This window comes from Charadrius vociferus, unplaced genomic scaffold (genome assembly GCF_000708025.1).
Source record: "Charadrius vociferus isolate BGI_N301 unplaced genomic scaffold, ASM70802v2 scaffold14, whole genome shotgun sequence".
Lineage (NCBI taxonomy): Eukaryota > Metazoa > Chordata > Aves > Charadriiformes > Charadriidae > Charadrius > Charadrius vociferus.
The window spans coordinates 6283973-6295683 of record NW_009648876.1 but is presented as its reverse complement, the minus strand read 5'-3'; the positions used below and the strand labels follow the sequence as shown (position 1 = coordinate 6295683).

Sequence of the window (11711 nt, the reverse complement as noted above, 5' to 3'; positions counted from 1 at the left end):
GACGACAGTACAGAGTCAGTAGCCTAAATGTGCAAGGATGAGGCATGAAGCAACCCACTCCCTCTCCCACAGCCGGTGCCCAACCTAATGCAGACTACTGCATCCTAAAATGCAAAAGTACAGGGGCCTAAGTAGAGACAAGTAAGAATCCCTACAACACCCTCAATGCCAACGCTGGTGACAAGACCAGCCCTTTCTACAGGAAGGTGTAGTACCTTCTGATGTAGTACCTCCTGGCTTAGTACCTCCTGCTGGCCAGCTACAGGTTAGATCTTCCGCAGGCATAGCTTTGGGAGCCTACAGCTACGTGTTCATTTGACACTATCTATTTTTGTGTGCCAACTGCAACATATTAGAATGGCTACTTGCAAGAAATTAGATGCATAAAAACATGGCTTTCATTTTCAGGACAATAAGCTTGGGTTTAAAATAAACAAAACCAAGTTGCTGTGGTTTGGGCCTGACTGGCCACTGAAACAAACGGCAGATGCTCTCCCCAACCTCTCCCTTCACGGAGAAAACGACGAGAGAGAAGGAGACTCATGAGTTTAAAAGAAACTAAACTACTTTAATTAACTATTAATAATAAAACAATAAAAAGACAAGATAATAATATCAAAACAGAAAATAATGAAATATATACAAAACCAGTATCAAGCACCAGGATGACAATGATGTCACTGGCAGGCAGTGGGAAAGTCCCAGACTAGACTCAGTGACAGACAGGAACTGGATTCTGGATCTGGATTCAGGAATGCACAGATAGGGATCAAAGACAGAGGAACAGATAGAATCCTCCTTGGATGCTGGTCACTGAAGAAAGATGCTGACCCTTTGATCCCTCAGCTTTTATACTGAGCATGAGGCAGATGGGATGGAATACCCCGTTGGTCAGTTTTGGGTCACCTGTCCTGTCCGCTCCTCCCTGCAGGTGGGACCTCTCTACTCTTTTCCACTTCCAACCCTCCAACGGGGCAAGTAACCAAGTGAGCTGCCCTTGGGTGTTATAGCAATAAGTATGAGCAGGAGCCTCTCTGCATACCATGACTTGGTATTACCTACAAATATCAGGACACAAGTTTTTCTTTTTTTTTTTTTTTGTAGACCAATACAACGTTGTAACCTTGAAAATTTGAATTGTTTCCTACCTTCCAATATACATTTTGATAGCTATTATTTATGTTTAGAATAATATCTAGCCTTTTTCATCAAAGGGAGGATCATGTTCTGTCTTTGATTTTGCTTGACTACATAATTTGTAAAGGATGAAAAACTCTGCCTTGATCATTACTGTTTCAGATATGTAAATGTAAAAATAAAAAAAAACCCACACAAAACAACAACAACCACCAAACCAAACCCCAAAAAGCCAAGAGACAAACCAAGCTTAGCAGTACAGTCTTTCAAAGAGATTATTTAAAGTCCCAAACTTTTCCTTTTCAGAGTTAGCAGAAGGTTTGGGGTTTTTTTCCCCCAGAATTGTCTGCTGACAGAATACTTTATATAAACCTGGAAATTCTAAACCCCAACAGAAATACATTTTCATGTAAAATTTTGGTTGCTTTGAATGCTGAAAGACTGTGTACAGTTTTTCAATTTAAATCTCACCTATTCGTAACCTTCTTTGAGACTGTACAGAGGAAATCTGAGAGCCTCTACAGGTCTGTTCTATATTAGGCCTCCACTGAAACTCTGACTTTATTTCATTCATTTTCAATAAAACTAACACTGGTTTTGATACTGTGGGCTATGAAGCATTTGCTGATAGCCTGAAGAAAGCTGACCACTCCCACACTGTTAGAACCTCCTTCTTCCCACTTCCTAAACTGCATACAGTAAGAGTGGGAGGAAAAAATGAAGAAAAAAATACTGAGACCTTCACCTAATGTTATTTTTTGAAAGCAAACAACAAAGTGATTTTATCAATGGGCTAGGAGTCAGCTGCTATAGCAAAAAAGGTGTCATCAATAATGGTGACTGGGAGAAGCAATTCCTGTTCTCTGCTGTAGGCCTCTGGAAATGTGAGGAGGACTTCTGAACTTTAGACACAGACACACACCCATCACAGATTTTTTTCTCCTTGAAGCATGCATTAAAGGCAGATAATCCACCACTTCTGTGCTAGGAAAACCATGAATGAAGTCATAAAGATTGAAATCTTTACGTTGTGCATAAGATATAACTGAAGGGAAGAACAGAATAACAAATACTAAGTGCAAAGCAAGCCAATGATACACACTTTAAATCACTATCTATAATATGTAGGAAAGTATTTACGATTCATTAAATCAAACCTGAATTCAACCAGACACTATCAAAGAGGCATAGTCTTACAGTAATGTAAAATGATACATCTAAATAGTATTCTCCTTAAAATGGAAAAAATGTGAAAGAAGAAAACAATTCATTGCCTAAGTGCTGTGCATAATTAATGAACAGAATCCAGCATCGATTTGCATCTTATGTGACCTTACTAAATGTCCCCCAAAGAAAATGTGATACAATGTAATTACACACAATTACCTCACTTCTAGAAGTGTTATCATTTGTTTCCAGACTCCCTTTTTATTTTCTGTACAGGTAGAAATTCTAATACAGCGACATTTCAGCAGCAACAAATGGAAACAACCACTTTTAATCAACTTTTGAGATAATATACTTCAGAACAGATAGTATGCTCTACAAGCCTGACTCCTTTATTTCAATAATATTTGTATTCCCTTAAATGTTATGTGCTTTAAAGTCTGTGTAAAGGTGCTTGCAATTTCCAAGTACAATCCAGGGGAAACGGAACTGCACCTGGGGCTCCAGCTTCTATGGCAATGGGGAAGGTTGAACACACAGTTACCATGTCAATATTTAATTTTTATATTTATTTAGACCTCACAGTTAAAAAAAAAAAAGGTATAAAAAAGTGACTAGCAGATAGCTGATACGATGAAATAACTCGGAGTTAAAAGCAGCCTTAAACAATAGCATTCACATGAATCTCAACTGTCCATGCTCCATTTAAGGGTTCTCTGTATGCAGACTCCAACATTACCCTTTGCCAGCTCCCATGGAAAAAGAGGGCACGTAGTGCTGCCCTTCACTTCTGCTGCAGAGGAGCACAAAGGATGTTTAAAGCCTATTTCTGTTGGCTTTCATAAGACCTGAAATGAGGAATATAGTCATCTCTGAAACTGTCATCAATGTTTTCAAGAAAGTGAAGAAAAATATCACTGTTAACTTGCACAGCATGCCCATGAAATATACTTTTCCCCATTTTTATTTATTTATATGAAATCAACACCCTTTTACTTTCTTGATGAATGCTGTGATGGAGAGCAAAAAAAAAAAAAAAAAAAAGAAACAAGGCATTCTGAAACCAGGACACTTATTGTCCTCACCTATATCTTTACAAACACCGTACAAGGTGTAATTCTTTCTGGTGAACCCACACATTAGTTTATGCTGTCTATACTTTTCAAGCCACCTTACTTCAGAGCAAAATAGGGCTAAACCCCAAATCATAGCTGAATGTAGACTCCTTTAAATAGAGTTTTGCAGGTGTATCTGAAGAAAAATTCCTCCTTCAGCATCTAAAGGCTGCAGAAAGTCCTCCATTTCTTTTAATGACCTACTCCCTCTGTCTGATTCAATACAGCCCACTGGCTATGGAAATGACAACACTCAGCAGGTGACAACAAAATGGTCAACAAACAGTGCTGAGATATGTCATTTTCTTCAAATACTTTCTGAGGAATTAAATGACACACTACAGTATGCTGTGTCCTGCTCAGATCAAATATTTCTTTATTAAATGAAACTGCACGCTTTTATATATCGTGGCCATACAAAATGCAGGTTTAAGTGTACTGCTTCAAGCTCCGACTGCAAAACAATTTGCTGTTTCCCACCCTTCCACCAGTCTCCTTTTAGCATATAACCCCTTGGGCAGCAGCTGCTAGGATGCTGTACCTTTGCCATAACTCCAGATTGAAAGCCTTGCCCTTATGGAGTCAGTCTGATGCACTTACTGTGACTGGGACAAATTGGAGTATGCAAATTAGCACCTTTCGAGTCTCCTGAACCCAGGAAATCCTCTTGCTACGTGTTCCAGCTAATGGACCCGAGATGTCCCTTGTAACAGTGCTGTCTGTGCAACTCCTTTAACCTTTTCAGATTCTGATCTAGCCTTTGTTCCTAGCCCTTTTTAGAAACGTGCAACGTATCAGGCTGACCTCTGTTATAATTTAAACCAGTGTAAAACCAGAGCTGTATCACAGCATGCAGTGGCATTTACACATTTAAAGTGCAAAAGAGCATCCAATAGTGAATAGAGGCCCACAACATTACAATTTCTATGAGTGAGGTTTTTCTGCCTCCTTTCTGCTTCCAATACTTATCATTACTTTGAATCACTTACACTAGTATAAAATGCACAATTAGATTTCCAAAGTTCTAAATAAATTAACATCGGGTGTAAGAGTTTACACTTTTATTACAAGAGGATGATCATCTGAGAAGACTATCAATCTACAAAATACTTGAGGAGAGACTGATGATCAAACCTGAACAGATTCTATGCAGATTAACAGATTCAGCTGCAGAAAGATGAAATAGCATCTATCCTTAAAGCATAAAGAGGAAACCTCTACTAGAGATGCCTTAGCCCTAGAAAGGCACACTGCAAAGCAAGATACTAATCTTTTCTTACCAGAGTCCTGTGGCTCTTTTCACAACATAACAGCATTTACAGTGTTTTCCTGCCTTTAAAACTGTGTTCGGGTGAGGTGTTTGAGCAGTTAATAACTGGACATTTCACATCACCCCAATTTACTGTTTCCAAGCAGATTGTGTGTCTGTCTTTTTCTCAGCATAACACTTTGTATCCTGACATTCTCCTGCCTTGTTCAATTTCTTTTTTTATTTGAAGATCCTGTTCCTAATTTAATGTTCTTAAAATAATCCAGATTATTTCCTTTGGTCCTGTCCACTTAGAAATTGTATTTTTTTTAAAAGGTTGTGCTCCGCTCTGTGTATATACTACCATTTCTTACATCATAAATCCATCATTTTTGTTCAGTTTATATTAAGGCATTACAGCATCCAATTTATTACTGTTATCTCACTGTTTCTGAATGACTAATTTGAACTTTATGCAATTGTCATCTTTTCTAGACAAAACATGGTTGCATACTGAATGCTTTTGATTTTAGATAGAGATGTAGATTAAGCATCTATTTTTCTCCCTGACTGTGTTCAATTTCTGTTGACAGCAATTGGTGTCCCCTTTGGTTTTGTACCTGAATGCTCTGGATGCCACTTAATCTCAGGAAAAAGACTGCTAAAAATAGGTGGTATACGACAATGAGGAGGTTCAGATTAAAAATTTAAGTATACAAAGTAGATAATATGGATGTCTTATAGAAATAATTCCCTCATAGATGGTTTATATGATCCCCAAACATTCAATTCTTACTTGCTATGTACTCATTCTGTCTTACTACATTATGCACAGCTCTTCACTGCCAAGGGAAAGTTTAGGATCACTTTGCTGTGTGGTTTGATCTGTAACAACTATTTCCTCTTAATTCATCTCTTAACTTCCACATTATTTTTGGCTACTGATGCATAACTTAACCTCTACTTCATCCCCAAAATCTTTACTTTCAGACAACACAGATCTATGCTCTCCAACGTATCCTAAATTTTGTCAGCTTTTTCACATTTTCCTCTTTTTGCCTGACACTGACACGTGCTAACAGAGGTCAGTTGGTAGTCTATCCTTTTAACCCAATGCAGACTGCAAGAGGCTGAACGGTCGTCTTTGTCCTCAGAAAGTGTCCCACTGACATCACCATTAGCAACTGCCCTTCACAAGTCTCCAAGCCAGTAGAAGTCTTTTCTGCTAACACCTTTTGCAGCCTGGAAAATCCTCCATCAGCACTACCATCTGCTGCTTCCTCACCTTTACTCTCGTGTCACTATTTCTGTGTTGACTAGTGTTATACAGAGATAACCTCATTATGTAATACTCAGAGCAACTGAAAATAGCAAATGAGAAGATAAATCTTCTCCCTAATATTTTATAGCACTCCAACACTTTCCTGTCTAGTTTCCCACTTTTTTCATTTTCTTGTCAGATGGGGCTCCCTGTAATAACTCAAATATTGGAAGAAATAAAATTTCCACTCAGCTATAGCCTAGCCAGCCACAGAACTACCTCTAAACTTAATGTCAACCTGTATTGTTTTTCTACTGCTTATATCTAATTAAAACACTCTAAACTTTTACAATACTCAAACATTTGTGGAGGGAGACAAATTTTAGAACCATGTATTTTCTTCTTCAGTTATGATTATCCATACTGTTTGGCCGACTTTAATTCCTAACAGTGTGCTTAAAGAGCAAAGTATTAGTGCTTGTTTTCACTACAGGAGAAACTTTTGTTTCTCCATGACACTGTTAATTGTGTGCAACTCTTGTGCTTTCATCCACAATCACTCACTACTGCAAAAATGTAAATAATTTGCTCTGTTCACTGATCTCTAGTTTGTCTTAACGAAAGAGATTGACAGGTTTTGCACAACCTAAACCGGTTGCATGCTGAACATGCCTATTTACAATGAATGGAAAACTTTACCCACATGCTCCCCAGCAAGGTGCTTTTAGAAAAAATTAACAGTGTCATTGTCTTGTTATATTCTAATCTAGTTATTATAGGTAAATAGCAACATCTTTCAAACATGACTAAATACTGCAGTGAAATTTTATAGTGAATTCTTTCCACTTTTTGTCTATGCCAAGCTTGAGAGAAAATCATTGTCCTATAAAGAGTGTAACAAAAATAATAACAGTAATGGAGAACAAGACCCATTTGAACAACAGAGGAAAAAACTCCGATATGAAGGTTTCCTTCAAATTGGGTATTTGTTTCTACACGTTCAGTATTTGATAACATTCATTATAAACTGGATGATAAAAATCCATTAACTTGAGGAGAATGTGGAAACATTTTCCCAATAACAACTTCCAATATTTCTGTTTGAATATGGGAAAAAGTCTTTTGTTTTATAACTATTAAGACATTAACAATATTTGTTAGCATTCAGTTGATCATTCATGTGACCATGAGCACTTCTGAGAATATCACACGTATGTGTCAATCTGTCATTTGCAGCTCGTGCACAGCTCAGACAGTGGAATAGGATCAGCTTCTAGAACACAATTATAGACACGGCTTTCTTTTAGTTTAGGAGTGCAGGTGGACAGGGTAGTAGCTACCTGCAAACAGAAGACTAACTATTAGAATGCTCACTTGGAGTGAAGAGACTGGTACTAATTTTCCTTTTTCCTGAGGAAACTTAAGCTTATTTGACATGGTCCAGAAAATAACCCCGTGACTCAGATATAGTCTAATTTACTCTAAATGTTAGTGGGATCACCTGGAATGATTCCCTAGAAACCAGAGATGCATTCATCCCACACATTTACCTCAATTAATAAGGGACCCACTCTGAAGAACAGTAGTGTAATATGTTGACACACAGGATATATTTGTACAGTTTCAGCTTAGTCTTATTATTACAGTGCTGGATGCATTAATGAAAGAAAATAATTTAAAAAAATAGAAAACTATTAGAATGAGGGACATCTTTTAATTGTTCACAATGCTAGCAATTCATCAGGATTCCTATGTCCTTAGGGTTTGGGTGGTTTGTTTGTTTATTGACTTTAAATACAGAAAAGCTAAAATAACATCAATGGGACTAATAACCTGAGGTTTCTCTATAGGATGGATGTAAAAGACACACGTAAATCTCCACGAAGTTCCATCGACAATCTGAGGCTGCCAGTGGAGTGAAAAGGATGTGAAGTATGTTTACAAAATATCAGATTGCCTTTCATTCACGGAAAGACTGGGACCACTGCATGGAATAAAGCCAAATTGCAGCATTTATGCCATATGTAGCTTCCAAGCAGTTCAAATTCCGCTCCCATTCTCGGACTACATTACATGATCAAGTTTGTGGTGATACAGAAGCTCCCAGGAAGTAAAACAGGGGCTTACAGCCCTTGCGCATACTACAGATGACTTTGCGGGGTCATCTTGAACGCAACTGCACATCCACAACAGGTATTCTCTCTGAATTGTGAACCCCTCCATCCAAGCTAAGTGGTTTTTTTCTTGTGGGTCTTGACTCACTGATGAAGAATACAGCCTATAGGGTCAGAATGTTTGCACTGAGGCTGTCTTTCCTTTGATCTTAATAGGAACCTGATTATTTTGCCCCTCATTGAATCCAATACTGCAATTACGAAGGCTTGTTAATGGGAGAAAAATGTACAATATAAAGTAAAAGGGAAATGCAAGTCTCATAAAATTTCCAAGATAATGTTCAACAAGGCTTTGGAAAAGCTTCCAGGAAGGTAGGTGGGCCCCTTTATGGCACAGATGGAGAATTCAGTGAGTGCTATCCACTTGTAAGTCACGGATGCTCAACAGATCTCACTATGGTACAGAATTGTTCATAAGATTGGTAGTTTGGTATTTGAGCTTTTTTCCCTATCTAGTTCAGTAGTCCAATTCTATCAATTCTATCAAAAGTATCTAATAGGCAATAACTTTAGGGACATAGCAGAAATGAAATGGGACCTTTCATATATTTTGATTTTGGGTTTGGTTTGCGTTTTGGTTTGTGGGGTTTTTTTTGTTTGTTTTTTGGTTTTTTCTTTTTTTTAAACTCATGGTAGACATCTCTATCACAATGGTTATTCATGACAGTGCTCACCATTGACCAAGTCTACCCCCAAAAAAAAAGAGAAAGAGAAAAAAGAGAAATCTTTGTTGCACTGACACTTTAGTATCTTTCCAATGTAAGGATTTCTTCACACAAAACTAGGTAGAAATAGGACAGTACAGACAATTTAAGACGAGTATCCAAGTTATTGTGTATCGTAATAAAATGCTATATGAAAGTGTTACAATTTCTTAACAGTTGAATAGGCACTGCTGAATTAAAGAACGCAATTATGAAAGTTATCACTCTTGTATACAGGAATACAAAATGTGTACTGCTCACTAGAGTTCAAATACACAGTTCTACTATTATCACTAATACCATCTTTCTATTTTATTCTGACTTTAAAACTATTCAATTCTGTTTAATTCCAAATATTTATACTTTAAGAAGGCATTGGTATTTTTAAAGGAAGAAATATATATTTTTTAAAATATTAAATTTATTTGAAAATACGGTACATTTTACTTTTAATTGTTTTACAGTTCAAATTGTAAGGTGTGTTCTTTTTTGTTCAAGAATTTTAAAAGCAACTAATTTAAATATGCAAAATTATCTTGAGTTGTTCATACGTGAACTTAAAAGCCATGCAACACAGGAAAATTAAGTAATTATGCCTCCAAGTTATTTACTGCAATTAAGCTCATTTATCATATGCAAATTAGTGCAAACTGGTCTCATTAGTTACTAAATTACTCAATATGAGCTGAACAATGTAGCACTCCAGTTTGTAATGAAAAATCCCTGTAGAGGCAAGCAGTATCAATTAAGCTAATTTGCATATGCAAATATATTCACTAACTTTCCCTTTTCTCTATATTTAGTTCTACATTTCCTGATCATTCCTGATTATATGAAGAATATGGGGTTACTGACCCTTTTCCACACCTTCTCAATAGCAATGAAGTTGCAGAAAAAATGCAGGGGTCCTGAAAAAAAATATATTCTTCTTGCTAAGTTTTACAACCAGTTTCAGCCAAATTTTTGAAGAGCAGGTACCAGAAGTAATTTTTTTGTTACTGGATTTATTTAATAAACAAATATAAAAGACATATACAGAACTCTAAAACTGAAGATGTCTTTACTGAAATCTATTCCCATTACAACACCACTTTTCAGAAGAAGAAGAATGTAGAAGATAAGAAAGCACATAATTTGCCAAATCAAAAATCTTGTAAAAAATTAATTAACATATTGCCATTATCTATTTTCCTCCTGTATTACAAGCCTTTCTACTTCTGGTCATTCAGGCGATTTTACCTTTAAAACATTCAAAAGACTTTATGCCCTGACGTGAAGATTCTGATATGATAGCATTTGGGTATTCATGTTTTGTGGTGTCTTTTTTTCCACAAGCACACAATGGATAGTGTTTTTGGCTTCAAACCTACTGTGGGAATCTCTTCAGCATGATATACAGCAACTGGCTGTGGCTTGGCAATTTTTTTACACTACTTGCTTGTAGAATCAAGATGTAAAATATCACAAGGTGTACCTCCACTTCTATTTTTTACAACATCACTATAAATAAACTATATCCACTTTTTTAAACATACTGTATTATGCTTCTCATGTGTCTGTCAATAATTTTTGAAGTACCAAAATATTAGAAGGATTAGAGAGGCTCCTTAATTTCTGAGCTTACACTTAACCCAGTCTTCAAAATATTAATAGCAAAAGGGATTAAACAAACTAACTATTAATTCAACTTCTTCAGATAGCAGACTCTGAAATCAAACACGGGTATTCCCAAGGTATAATCAAGGTTGTTTACTTCACTTGCAAACAATAGTTATCACAATACCGCTTTGAAAATAATTTCCAGAAGCAGCAGACTAAATGAGAACTTGTTAGAACTGTATTCCACCACAAAATCTGTCTGATTGTTGTTTTAAAAGTCATTTTGTCTTCTGGAGATTATCTTTCTACCTATAAGACCACAAGGCAGTACTTGGAAGTTCATTCAGATCTCTTAAAAGTGGTGCATTTGAATGCATGACCTAAACTTTCCTTCCAAGTGTTGATTACTTTGCTAAAACAAGACAAGATTTTAACATATCATGATAAACTCGCCACCATTATTAATTCATTTTGTCCTTTATCCATCATCAACAGTCTATTCTCTTTTAAATGTCAGAGTGGAACTTTCTATTATCAATTGAGAGATTAATGGGAGTAATTTGGTAAAGCACCACCCTCTCTGAAAAGGCCACACCTCAACAGATATTCAATACGCTGCTGATGGTAATTTTGTCTGAAAATCAAGTCCAATATAGTTTATTTAACTAGTGCTATGATGAAGTTATACCCTGAAAATAATTTATCATATATAAGTACAAAAAATAAAAACCAAAAGGGGAATCTAGCTTAAATAATAAAATCACTAATTGTTTAAATAGGCCATAAGTGCAAAACCCAAATGTCAAGTAGTTTTCAAAGTGGCCACCCTAGGTTTTTTCATTTTCATTCATAAAGGGTCATACCTTATACCTAAGAAGTGTATACAAATCAGTCTCAATGAGGTTTTATCTAGATATTTTTTATAATTCATATTGTAAAAACCATACCTTTAGGATATATAGTACATGTTTACATACTCAAAACAACACACTGACAAATTACATAAACTGAAATATCACAAAACTGCTATTTCTTCATTTTTTCTACACTTATGAGACAGGATAACAGTGTTTCTGTCTAATATGCAAAGACAGTACTGTAGATACTGGTGCGGATATCTTTGATACGGTAACTATAACACAAGTATTTGCTTACAGAATCAAAAACTTGACCTAGACCTCTGCCAAGGGTGTGCAACTAAGTAAATCACTTCATTCATGATTTTTGTTCCAAAAAGAAATTCGTTCTACTAGTTAATTTCATGTTTTCCTAAAATTATCTTTGTTGCTATTCTGCATTTAGTTA

General features: G+C 36.1%; 1 protein-coding gene across 1 annotated transcript in view; it reads right to left on the bottom strand.

The window, feature by feature from the left end:
• NPAS3 (neuronal PAS domain protein 3) overlaps window positions 1-11711 on the bottom strand; it is a 675200-nt gene that overhangs the window by 298692 nt on the left and 364797 nt on the right. The gene's annotated exons all lie outside the window — the stretch shown is intronic.